This window comes from Lynx canadensis, chromosome B2 (genome assembly GCF_007474595.2).
Source record: "Lynx canadensis isolate LIC74 chromosome B2, mLynCan4.pri.v2, whole genome shotgun sequence".
NCBI lineage: Eukaryota > Metazoa > Chordata > Mammalia > Carnivora > Felidae > Lynx > Lynx canadensis.
The window spans coordinates 86,409,044-86,422,792 of record NC_044307.1 but is presented as its reverse complement, the minus strand read 5'-3'; the positions used below and the strand labels follow the sequence as shown (position 1 = coordinate 86,422,792).

The 13,749-nt window shown below is 36.6% G+C and overlaps 1 protein-coding gene across 1 annotated transcript in view; it reads right to left on the bottom strand.

Moving 5' to 3' along the window:
• MANEA (mannosidase endo-alpha) overlaps positions 1 to 13,304 on the bottom strand; it is a 63,743-nt gene extending 50,439 nt beyond the window's left edge. Inside the window, exon 1 of the mRNA XM_030315991.2 lies at positions 13,108 to 13,304. The gene's annotated coding sequence lies outside the window, so the exon portion shown is untranslated. The remainder of the gene's footprint in view (positions 1 to 13,107) is intronic.
• Positions 13,305 to 13,749: the final 445 nt, after the last annotated feature.

The window sequence follows — 13,749 nt, the reverse complement described above, 5'->3', positions numbered from 1 at the left end:
ATTTCTTTTAGGGCTAAAATCAGTCTTCTCAAAGTAAAGTTTAATTGTGAAATATAACACACCTAAAGATTAATATAAAAGACATACATCTAGGTTGAAACGTATAAACATTCAAAATGGAAGCTGCCAGCTTAAAAATTCATCTCCACCTTTTGTGCACCTTGCCAATCACCAGCCCTGCCCCTTCTCCTTAACAACAACCACTTGCCTTTCGTATTTACCATCCCCTCACCCTTCTTTGTAGGTTTTCTAAAACATACATGTATCTAACCAATATTCATTTTGTTTTGCCCATTTCAAAATTTTACTTAAGTAGATATGGTAATATCCATATGTACATATACACAAATAGAGAATATGCATATTAATCTTACACAAATATATGTGTATGCCTTCCATAAACTTAGATATACTATAAATATGTATAATTACATATATAATTAGATGTACAGAAGTTACACAAAAATATTGAGAAACTTTATTAAACCTTCTCTGACACTTTACGTGGTATCCTACCTCTTTTCCATCCCTATGTTCTAATTTGCATCAGTTCTTCCTCTCATAAAAAAGTCATGAAAATGGAAACGCATAGGTAGATAGGTCTGGAGATTTTGTTTTACAACCATAATAATCCACTGGTTTCATGAAAATGCTTTCATGTCAAATATTCTCCTTCTTAAACTTTTGGAAGTAAAAAGTTAACACTTTCTCTATTGTTCCTAAGACTAATTTAGGGACACCCCCCCAAGTTATAATATTTTAATATTATTACATGGATACACTATGACCACACCAACAAGCTGGACTCATTAACGTAGATCATGTAACCAATTAACACTAGACATAAAATAAAACAAGCATTATGAAAGTAGAAATAGTTGACTTCTAGATGAGAAACAGGTGAATCCTTACTGTTGTTCAAGGAACAAAAATATGTTTCATTTGGTTGGAATATCAAAACAAATTCTAGACTCAGTTTAATTGAGCAACTAAATTGTGTAAAAAATAGTATGCTAAGCGCCACATGAAATAGATTGATTAGTAAGACACAGTTCTTATGTTCAAGATGCTTGGAGCCCCAAGGAAGGCAGAAGACACATATGCAAATAAACTATAACTCAAAGAAGAAAAGTGCTAAAAGAGAAGTGAAAGGCATATATAAAGCAATAAAATACCATATAAATTAAGGAGTTGAAAAAAACTCTTTATGAAAAAAAAATGTAAAATCTTAGAAGAAGGAGAACAATATGCATAGGCTGGTGGAAAAGAGAAGGAAAGAAAAAAAAAAAAGAATGTCCCTAGTGTCAGAGAAAGGATGTGCCCAAAGATATACCGGACATGAAAGACACATTGTGAAACACAAAGGCCTCTGTAGGCTGCAGCCAGTAAAAGATAAGGAGGAAAAATAAAGCTATAGTGCTATGTTGGAACCATACTACACCAAAGAAAAAACTTTTCTGGTAAACAAGGGACCACTAAAGGCTTGTAAACAAAATATTGGCATAATAAGAGTTCAGATTAGAAGAATGGAGCCCTTATAAAAAAATAATGTTCAAGGCATCAAACTCCACCATTTTCTGAATCTAATCATCTCCCATTCACGGATCATTTTAACAACTTACTCCTTTCCTACTTCTATTACTATTTTTAGTGACTCCACCAATATGGATGATCCAGTCCCGTAGTTTAGCCGCCCCAACTCTTTGCCTCACTTCTGAAGATCTGTTCTTTCTTTCACTCCACTTCACTAACTCAGGTGTCATACTCCTACTCTTGATCCTGACATTGTCAAACATTTATTACTCCAAAATCTTTATTTTTTTTTTCCCATTTCCAAACATAACCTTCCGTGCCTTGAGCCCTTCTAGTTTAGTATTCTCATTCTGGTAATTCCTTGACCTTATTGAGATGTCCAATCCACTGAGTCCACTGCTTTTTTGCTATATTTCCTTTTCTTCATGTTTTGTCTCTAGTGACAGTTTATAGTCCATTGTCCAACATTATAATTCCTCACTTCTCTCCTTTCTTAATACATACTGGTAAAACCCCAAATAAATGATGTGTGCCTTGACCTTGATCCAGAACCACAGAATTATACTGGACAAAACACACAACCATGTTGACCTTTCACTATGAATTCATACTCAAGATGCTTAACAATCCTGTCACTAAACTCCAGTATGTTCACTTTTCTAACCTCAGAATTACTTTATTCATTTTTGTTTTTCATCAAACCTACGGCTACATCACCAACTTCCTTCATTATCTTCAGATATCTATGTCTTATCCAGCTTACCCTTGAACAATGCGGGTTTGAACTATGCAGGTTCATTAATATGTGCATTTTTCAATAAATATAGTGCAGTACTAAAAATGCATTTTCTCTTGTGATTTTCTTAATACCATTTTTTTCTCTAGCTTACATTATTGTAAGAATACAAATATAAAGGACATATATAAATAACATATGTTAATGAACTGTGTGTGTTATCAGGAAGGCTTCCAGTCAACAGTAGGTAATTAGTAAATTTTTGAGAGTCCAAAGTTACAGGAAGATTTCCAACTGCATAGGAGTCAGCACCCCTAACCTCCAGTGTTCAAGGGTCAACAGTGCTTCATAGAGGAAACAAAAACAATTTTACACAAACTCCCTTATCTTCCCATTAAGAAATTAACTTTAATATCAACTTGTTTTTATTGTCAGCAAAGGTTTCCAATTTTAATATTTGTTTTCACTCCTTTGATTTTCTTCTATAGAAAGCTCTATTACTTTTATTGAATTTTGCTCAACTTTTACAACTGTATTATCTCTTCAATTTTTAAGTTTCTGTACCCTTTACATTGCATAGGGCATTATCTATTGTGTTTGTCTTGTAGTCTTCATTTATAAAATTTGCTCATTTTTCACTTTTCATAGTCATAATTTGCTTATTCATCCAAATCTCATATAGCTATTTTAATTATTTCTATTAAAATATTAGGTTATGGTTGTCATATATTTTATGAACATGTCTCTCTGGCATGCTTTCAGTATCTACAAGTATGTTCACTTCTTTGCTTATAAGGACTTTGTATGGGACCTGACTGATCTTTTTCTATTGACAAATATTACATGAAATAATTTTCTCTCAATTTTTGGAAGTGAATGCTTTATCATGATAGTTTTTCTAGATTCATGCTCTATAGAACTTAAGCTGTTTTTGGGAAATCTTACAATGGCTTTGAATGTCTTTCTGAGATCAGTTGGGTTCTTCTCCATTCCCACATTTATCTGGCATTTTTTATTTCCTTGGCTTGTATGCTATTATTACCCTGCTCAATTTGAAAGCTATTTCCAGAAGTTACTCTTCAATATGGGGTTTTGTCCTGAAAACCAATATATTGTAGCCCCTTCAGATGTTAGGCTTCAAAGTCTCCCTCCCCCGTTGCAGCTACTATTCTCAAAGTGGGCTGTCACTCTTTCAATTAATATCTATGGTTAGAAATGTTCCTGTCTTCAGTTCAAGCAGATGCACTACTGCTTTCCTCTGTTTCCTCCTGCACAGAGTTAGAAAACAAGTCTTATAGTTATTAGAGAGCTGTCCCCTTCCACTCATACTGTGAGTCCATGGGGGATAACTTGTCTTTTAGTTTTGTTACAGATTATTTGTTTTGGTTTTACTATTTACTGGTCTGCTTTTATGATTTCAGGATAATTTAAACATTATACCAAAGCTGTTGCCATCACTCCTCAACTCTTTGTACTTTCCTTAAAATGTGTTAATACCATAACTCTACTGCTAATTACATCTTTAGCAGTATCTTAGAAGTTCTGTATTCTGTACTTTTATGACCACTGAGTTCAAAATATATTCAAATTTCCATTATTTCTCCCATGAGAACTTATTTATAGATGTATTATATTTGGGAGATTTCCTAGTTTTTTGTTGTTGTTATTATTTATAGTGTGAATCCATTGAAAACATCGCCTGCATGATTTCAGTCCTTTGAAATATATGGAGACTTGCTTTAAGGCTCAGCCTATGATCAATCTCATTAAGTGTCCCATATACATCAGGAAAGCATATTCTGCAGCTAGTGGTTACAAGTACGTACCAAATATGCTATCTTGTTTATATCGTTCATATCATCAGTATTAAAAATCCCCTATATTTATATCTACATGTTTATATTATATAATTTGAATTGATGCTATTATGTAGAGACAAATTTGAGACTGCTAGATTTTCCTGAAATATTAAATCTTATTTTATATGAAATGTTCCTTTTCTTCTCTGATAGAGTACAGTGTAAGACAAAACCTAATATTAATATAGCTACAACAGATTTCATTTGGTTGACACTGGAACAGAGTATCATTTTCATCATTTTATTGTCACCTTAAATGGTTATTTTTGAAATAAGACACTTATTATTATTGCTGTTAACCTGAGAGTCTTTGTCTAATAGTTGTAGTATACACTACATTTACAGTTCTATAAATATGGATATTTAAATCTAATTCTTGCCCTTGTTTTTCCTTTTGGCCTTCTTACAAGCTCCATTTTCTCTCTTCCTTTTTTTTTTTCCCCTCTCTCTTATCTTTTTAATGGTTTCATTTTGCTCTATTATGCATTCTCGGTGCAATTAAGAGCATGCATTCTTCTCAAAAACTGGTATGAATTAGAACTTTACTATTTCTCAAACAATAAAAGCACACTTAGAAGACTTTAGTTCCTTTATCCCTGCCCCAACTTTGAGCTCCTATTTTGGTGTAGATTATTTTTTTTACACATATCTTAAACCCCACCAGATATCATTTTTTTTTATATTTATTTTGAGAGGGGGGAGGGGTAGAGACAGAGGGAGAGAGAGAATCCCAAGCAGGCACCATGCTGTCAGCACAGAGCCAGCTGGGGGGGCCCAATCTCACAAACTTCAAGATCATGACCAGAATCGAAATCAAGAGTCCAGGGCTTAACTGACTGAGCCACCCAGGCACCCCTAGGATATCATTTTATACAGTCAATATTATTGCATTTACCCTTTTCTTTCCTCTTTAGTTCCTCTTGCATTCACCTACTTCCATTCAAACTAATTTTCCTCATGGTGAAAAAACAATTCCCTTTAACAGGGCTTTTAGTATTAGTCTGCTGCTCATAAACTCCATATTAGTTTGTTTGAAAATATACGTTACCTTCAACTTAACATGTATACATAGACTTCTATATTGGCAATTATTTTCTTTCAGCACAAACTATTATCTTCTGCTTTTGTTTCTGTTGAAAACTCAACTATTTTTTTTTCTGATTTTAAGGATTTTTAAAGGTATTTTCTTTTTTCTCTGGTTTCTTTTAACATTTTTCTCTTTTTCTTTGGTTTTCAGCAGTTTCCCTATGGAATAATACACATGGAATATGGTTTTCTTGATACTTATCCTGCTTTTGGTCCAAAGTGCTTCTTCAATCTGGGGTTAATAGCATTCCTTAGCCTTGTAAAATTCTTGACCACAATCTCTTCAAATATTGCTTTTGCTCCATTATTGCCTTCTTGCTCATTTTGGAATACATTACACATGTTAGAATTCTATATCCTATGTGTTTATAACATTTTTTTAAACTTTCCCTCCATATCTCTCCATGCCTCTGTACTTCTGAAATACCTTCTAGTTTCCTATTTCTCTTCAGCTGTCATTTCTTAATTTCAGTTATAATTTTACTCTTAGAATTTCCATTTGACTCTTTTCAAAGGTATCAGTTTTCTGCTAAAATTTTCCTTCTCTAATTCCTTGAACATGTTAATCCCATTTATTAAAGTCCACCTCTAATAACCTGAATTGGACCTTAGGGATTCTGTTTCTATTGCCTGTCTTTTGTTGTTTTGTTTTGTTCTTGCTTAGTACCTGGACAGTCACAGTCTTTCTGTAAGGTGGGTTAATTTATTATTGAATGCCAGCCCTTGTGTATGAAATGTGAAGAGGAAGATATCTGAATCTAGTAAGAGCAAAATCTTCAAAACTGGGTTTAAGTCCTTGTAAATATTTGGACTATTTCTAATTAATCCTTATTCCTTTACACATATGGGTACTGAAATTAAAGGCATGGGTTTTATCAAGATCCTTCAACTTTCTATTTTCTACTTATGTTTAGTTTCTCTGCTACTTTCAAATGAGGGATTTTGAATAACCCTTCCTATCTCCCCCACAATCTCCCAAAGAATAATGCATGATGTAGGGCTCAGAGCCATTGAAATAAGTAATTCCACCTGAATTTCCTTATAACCTGAGCGTAATGAAACACTTTAGGAGGGACTCAAAATTCAGATTCAATAGAAGTCATAGTTAATTTGTCTTTTCATTAACTATAGCTTTTAAAATATGCATATCAGAACATACGGTCAACAAAGGACAACTGACAAACTGAAAATACCAAGATATTCTACCTCATTCAAAATTTTTAAAAATGCAAATTAAGGGCGCCTGGGTGGCTCAGTGGTTAAGCATCCAACTCTTGATTTTCGCTCAAGTCATGAACTCTCATGGTTGTTAGATCAAGCCCTGCATCAGGCTCTGCGCTGATGGTGTAGAGCCTGCTTGAGATTCTTTCTCTCTCTCTCTGCCCCTGCCCCGTGTGCGCTTACACACTCCCGATCTTGCTCTCTCAAAATAAAATTTAAAAAATGCAAATTAAAACTACACACAAAAAAATCATTTCTTATCTAGGAGACTGGCAAAACAAAAACACAAATATATGCTGTTGGTAAAACTGTGGGAAAACAAGCACTTCCAAACACTGCTAGTGAATGCAAATTGGTACAGCCTTTTTGTGAATTTGGCACTAACAAAATTACATATACATTTACCTTTGGACTCAGTCCTACTTCATGGAAATTACCTTAAAAATACACAACATACACAAAAAATACAAAACCACATGAACAGTACATAAATCCATATACAGCACCATTTGTAACTGTAAAATGCTGGAGTGTTCAGCTGAATGAGGAAGAGATCTTGGAAATGACATAAACTGATTTTTCTGGATATATTCTTAAGTGAAAAAAGGAAAATGCAAATAAGGAAATATACATTTTTCAAGTGAGCAAAGAAACAGAATAAACATTAGATAATGATGTGGATTATGTATGGGGGTAAGGAGAAACAGGACAGAATAAAGGGGGATGAGAATGGGTAGAAGGATTGGAGGATGGAAGTGACTTCTCTTTTTGTATAGTTCTTTTTTGAGCCATGTTATATTTCACATACTCTAACAAATATAAAATGTTAAACTCCAGTTAGTAAGTTGTTTTTGCATTGGTACAGGTTAGCAATTCTTAACACTTAATGTGTATTCTACAAGTAAGCCAACAAACAATATATGCTGGAACCTGGGGCCCAGGTTTTTCACTGACAAAAAAGTTGAGTTCTGTATAAAGTGAAGGCTAGAAAGAAACTTGTGTTATCAGACAGTAATTAGCAGTATTAGTATGGATGTGTGTTTTTTATCAGTAAATGGGGGAAGTGTGTATATACACATTAACATAACCACATTATTTCCTAGTTCTGCCCACTGGCAGTCTAGGACCAAAGAAACCCCAGCAGCAATGAACACATCTGATGCTAAGATTCTTGGTTTTTAAATATTCCTTCTCTACTTAGAAGCAGCAGTAGTTACCTTGGAGAAATGTGGATTCCCAGACTGTGGCTGAGAAAGTACAAAATGAGCCTTGATCATCTTACCAGAAAGTAAAGTACTCAAGAAGTGTTGGGGATATGTCCATTGGACACAAAAGCCAGACTGAGGGGCAATCACTGGCTAAATCCAGGACAATTTCAGCACCAAAATAAGGAATAAGTAATAAATGATAGGTATTAAAATAAGAATTCATGAATCCATGCTGATATTTTTAATTTTTTTTATTTTCATACTGATGTTTAAAATGCAAAAATAAATAAAAGGATTAGAGAAGACTCAGAATGCCAACTAACAAATTAAAAAAATTTGTTTTACATTTATTTATTTTTTGAGAGACATAGAGAGACAGAGTACAAGTTGGGAAGGGGCAGAGAGAGAAGGAGACACAGAATCCAAAGTAGGTTCCAAGCTCCGAGCTGTCAGTACAGAGCCCCACGCGGGGCTCCAACTCATGAACCGTGAGATCATGACCTGAGCAGAAGTTGGACGCTTAACTGACTGAGCCACCCAGGCACCACCGCAACTAATAAATTTAGATAGAATAATGGAATACCACTATTTGGCAACCACCATAATAACAACTATTATTAGGCAAAATCATCAACAGATTTTAAACGAGGAAATAAAAGTTTGATGAGAAACAGGATATCCATATATTGGCAAAGTAGCTCTCCAAAAGACACCTAATTAACTACAAAGGGAACAACAGTAACTCAGTGCAAAACCTAGCAGACGCCACCTTAAACGAGTGATCAAAATGAACTTCATCAGTTAATTCTGGCTAGGTAGATATAAGTTTCCTGAGAGGATGCCCTAAAAAGGAAACAATCACTGCTATGGTATTCCTGTCAAAATTTAATTTGGATCTAATCATGAGGAAACATCAGACATTAGACACACACATCTCCATACATACATACATTACATACATATATATACACCTATGTACACAGACATGTTACATGTAATGTATATAATTATGTACAACATAATACAGAAGTGTGTACATGCATATAATGATAAAGCAAATACAGTTAAGATATTACCATTTGGTGAAATGCAGGGGAAGTATATAGGGATTTGTTGTACTGAAATTTACAAATTATCAAGATAACTGATAATAAAAAAATCCTTCCCTTAAAGATAGTGAGAAATCTGACAAGCAATGAAGTAGAAAAAACAATTATGAACATAATATCTCAACAATGCTAAAGATATACAAAGGAGAACATAAATAATGATTACCTCTGGGTGATAACATAATAGTGATATTTTCTTACTCTACCTTCTAAAATTAGAACTTAACACTTCCTAAGAAAGAAAATTTTAGGAAATAATGGTAATGAATATTGCTAAGTCACAGACAATGGGAGCAATAACTACAGCATTAATTAGTAAGACATTGGTTTTTCAGAGACTGACCAGTTGAGTGGTGGTGAAGTAGGTAGAAGAGTCAGGATATGTAACAGAAAACTGATCTTGCCATCTAAAACCAAAGTCCAAATCAGCTAGGTTGATCCCCTTGTGGGACCCTCACTAAATCATTTAATCTCTTTTTAAATTTTTTTTTTTTTACATTTTATTTATTTTTGAGAAACAGAGTGAGACAAAGTGTGAGTGGGGGAGGGGCAGAGAGAGAAGGAAACAGAATCTGAAGCAAGCTCCAGGCTCTGAGCAAGCAGTCAGCACAGAGCCTGATGCGGGGCTTGAACCCACAAAGTGCGAGATCATGACCTGAGCCGAAGTCGGACGCTCAACCGACTGAGCCACCCAAGCACCCTAATCTCTTTTTAAAGAAAGAACACATTAGGTGTGTTTTCTGACAAAGTAGTTCTGTGTCTTATGCAAGATGATGTTTGCAAAAGAAGTGGAAGAGGGTAATATTTTACCAATTGGATTTAAGAATAAGTGCAAAATTGGGGCGCCTGGGTGGCTCAGTCAGTTAAGCGTCCGACTTCGGCTCAGGTCATGATCCCACAGTTCATGAGTTGGAGTCCTGTATGGGGCTCTGTACTGACAGCTCAGAGCCTGGAGCCTGCTTGGGATTCTGTGTGTCCCTCTCTCTCTGCCCATCCCCCACTCATGCTCTGTCTCTCTCTCTCAAAAATAAACATTTAAAAAAAAATAAGTGCAAAATGAATATTAAAAAAAACAGTTCTGAACAACTCTGAAACTTTTGTACATTTGTTAGATTCATTTCTCAGATTCGTTTCTCAGATCTACAGAAGAACACAAAACATAAAACGTCCATTTATGGAAGTTGCCTGGTTGATTCCCCACCTTTGCCTGTAAATATAATTTTAAGTTGGTCCCTCTTTTTACATTACTTATTTCACTCATTTAAATGTTCATTTATTACATCATTATAGATGGTTCTTCCCAACCTCCACATCACAATTAACAGTAAGTCACCTCAAACAAAAGGCAGATCACTGTGATTAAAAGCAAGTATCCCCCAGCTGTTTTGTTTTTTGTTTTTCAGCTATTTCACTCATCAAATGACCTGATCTTTCTGTGCTTCTTTTCTTATCTATACAATGTTATTACCTCATTCACAGATTTGTAGGCATGAAATAAGTTGGTATTATAAAACTTCTAGAATAATTTCCTGTTTAGAGTGATGGTGATGAGGATGATGATGATTAAAGACGGGCATCTAGCAAGCAATTAATAACTAACACATAGTTAATTCTCTCTAAAGGTCCATTCTCTCTCTACAGGACTAACTTTTAAAATGCTACTCCTCCTTCAAGACAACGCTGAAATGTTGCCTCTTCTTGACACCTTCCCTAATGATTCCACAGTGAAAAGTACTCATTTTCTCAAATATTCTATTGTTACAGCATTACCTACTTTTTAAAGTGGCATTTATGTGTTGTATTATGCTATTTACCTATATTGTATCCACTAGATTGCTTTTAAGTTCCAAAAATGGAATCCTTCTCTTTACACTGCAGTAGAGCCCCATATATCTTATACACAGCCAGTGACCATTAAGTGTTTAGCTTAAACAACTTAATGTCAGGCCCTTCTGTTTTTAACATTGATATATATTTGGGTAGTATGTGTATAAATAGATTCTACTGACTATACAGATAGTTCACTTTTTTATAGTCTATATTGAACATATTACATAGGAAGAAACCTAGATCCAATAATTTTAAAAATCCATTTTAATAAATTGCCAAGTTCAAGATAGCAAAACCACAATGACCCTTGAGATGCCCAGGGTCTAATTATCTAGCAAGGAAAGAGTGGAGAACTATTTCTATTGCTTCAACAAAGGCAAGAAATTTCACAAGTCTCCTGAGAAAATAATAAAATCACAACTGAAGATGTATGGACACCCAAACCAGGAATCTACTCAAGGTATTGGCTGTTGAAGACTGAAAAGGACACTTTACATTACATAATACACAGAAGTTATACCTAATAATATCTTTTAGAAACTGTATCATTTGTACTTTTGTGTCTTATGCTTTTCATCTTCTGGAAATTCTAGGTTTTGACTTAGAGGTCTAGTGAGGCCTAACAGACACAGAACAATGTGAGATCAACTATTATTTCAAAAAGTGCTGTCAATCCAGTTAGAAACAACTTTTAATTACCCTATTACTAAATTTTACAGGCTTCTAGTGCTTTTTCTTTTTAGTATTGTTTTCTAATTTCATTTTCTAAGAAGCCATTGTAAATAAAAAATAATACTAGAAAACACACCTGGAACTTTCAAAACCAGTTTCTATACCAACGCTTCCTTACCCCAGTTTTAATGAAACACACCTGCTGGTTAACAGAAATTCAGTTAAGCATAATTTCATCCCTCCACTTTAACCTTCACGATGACCTAGGAAGTAAAACTTTTTTAACGCCATTTTACAGATGACACAGTAGAGGTACAAACCAATTGGTAACTTTTCAGTCTGTGGGCTAGTGAAGAGCTAAGTAACATGTCCGAGGTTAAGCAACTAGCAAGAAACAGGGCAAATTTGGCTCTAGAATTCAAGCTCTAGCCTTCTATTCCACCATCCTACAACATACTAGACAAATTAAGTTTAAAAATTTTTTGTGACACAGATGAAAATTGCCAACATGTGGCCAAGTTTTCATTTAAATAGTACGGTCTTAGGGGTGCCTGGGTGGCTAAGTGGGCTAAGCTCCCACTCTTGGTTTCAGCTCAGGTCATGAGGTCATGTTTCTGAAGGTTCCAGCCAGAGTCCAGTTGTCATAGCAAAGCCTGCTTGGGATTCTCCCCCTCTCTCTCTCTGCACCTTCCTGGCTCACTCACTCTCTAATAAACTTTAAATAAGTAAATAAATAAGTAGTATGGTCTTAGAAAACAAGATTATCTGTTACCTACTCATAAATTGCAGCTCAAATTTAATCTGAAGACCGTTTACTTTCTGATCATACACTTACTGTTAACCACGTGACTAACAGCAACATCACTGGTAATGTTTTATGCATAGATAGAGCCTGAAAATCCACAAAATTCACAGCACTACACCGGTTTTAGGAGTTTACATATAGCTCAAGAAGGAGGAAATAACGTATTGTCGTGAAAGTGACCAGTAAGCAATGTGGCAATATTACCAATACCTAGATTTTACTTTGTATTTTTCTCTCAAACTGTCTAAAATACTTGAACATAAACCCATTCCAGTCCTATTCGTCTTTTTTAACATCATATCCTATTATCCTCCCTTATTGGTCTTTAAACACTTCGAGGTTTTCCCTTGACACTTACCCAGAGGGTCTTACAATAATACAACTAAAACTGTCCTAAACGCCTGAAGTTCAATTTGCTCCTTTAGAAAATGTAACAAGACATAGTCCGGCATAGCTGCATCCTGAAACTTAACAAAAGATAATAGTCTACGAAGATAGAGCCAAAAGTGTTTTAACAAGCAAATGGAAAAACCACCGCTGCGGTGGCCCAAAGGCTCCAGGAGGTTGGTGGCCGCGACCTTCCGCCAACACCCGGAGCCCGGTAGGCCTCGATCCCCCCCACTCTCCCCGCAGGCTCAAGGCTTAGCTGAGGTTTGCATACAAAAGGACAAGGCCTAGAACAGCTTCCGTCGCTCCCGGAATTCCCAACTTGCTGGGGGAGAGAAGGGAAAACAGAGGCGACGGGAGGTTCCTCTCCGAAGAAGTGGCGGACACAAGGCCGGCAGGATCGGGAAACAGCAGGCAATAAAAGAAGGCAATAAAACTAACCCAGACACAAAGAAGGGCTAAGAGTGACAGAGTGAGTTGCCCCGGGGGGTCCCGAAGCACGTAACGCGACACCTCTCGCTCGCCGGAGGGGCGCGGGGTCAAAGGCCACCCGCAGAAGCTGCGAGCACATTGGCTGGCGGAAGAGCGCGCAGGCGCCCGGGGTAGGTCCCGTACCCGCCGCAGCCGCGTCTGCGGGGCCCTGAATCTTCCAGCTACTCACCAGGGAATCCGGCCACCAGCAGACGATCCAGCCAGAGCCGTGAGGGTAGAGAGAAGAGGGAGAGCGGGTGCAGAGAGCCCGCGGCCTCCCGTCAGCGCGCCCATCCAGCCCCGCCTCCCCAAAGACGCGCGCTGAGGGTTCCTGCAACCCCGAGGGGGCGGGGCTTTGACGCTGGGCTCCGCGAGCCAGCGGGGTGCAGGCTTCCCCCGCAGGGGCTCCTCTTATCCGTCAGGGCCTGAGGGGCGTGGACGAATGAGGGGAGAGCTTTTCTGGGCGTTCTGTGCGGGTGGAGAAAAGGGGTGGAGCGGGTTCTAGCCGAACTCCCAACCTCCCCCTCCAACAAGAGATGACCCACCCCTCTCTTAAAAACAGGTCTTCTGAGGTTTCTCTGCGAAAGTCACACTGATCCACTGATCGAGGGCAGCTGGTCTTGATGTGGCCTTCCAAAGTTGCATTAACTGATGTACACCGGTTGTTTTCATGCTCTTTAAATTAAGGAACCGTTTTTTGTCTTTTTTTAAAAAACTAGAACTTTTCTTAAAGTCCCTAAGTACAGAATCAAAGATGACATTTAATTTGCAAATATATTGTATAAAGTCACATTTGTTCTGAAGTAGAGAAATGATTGAAAACAATGAGGCC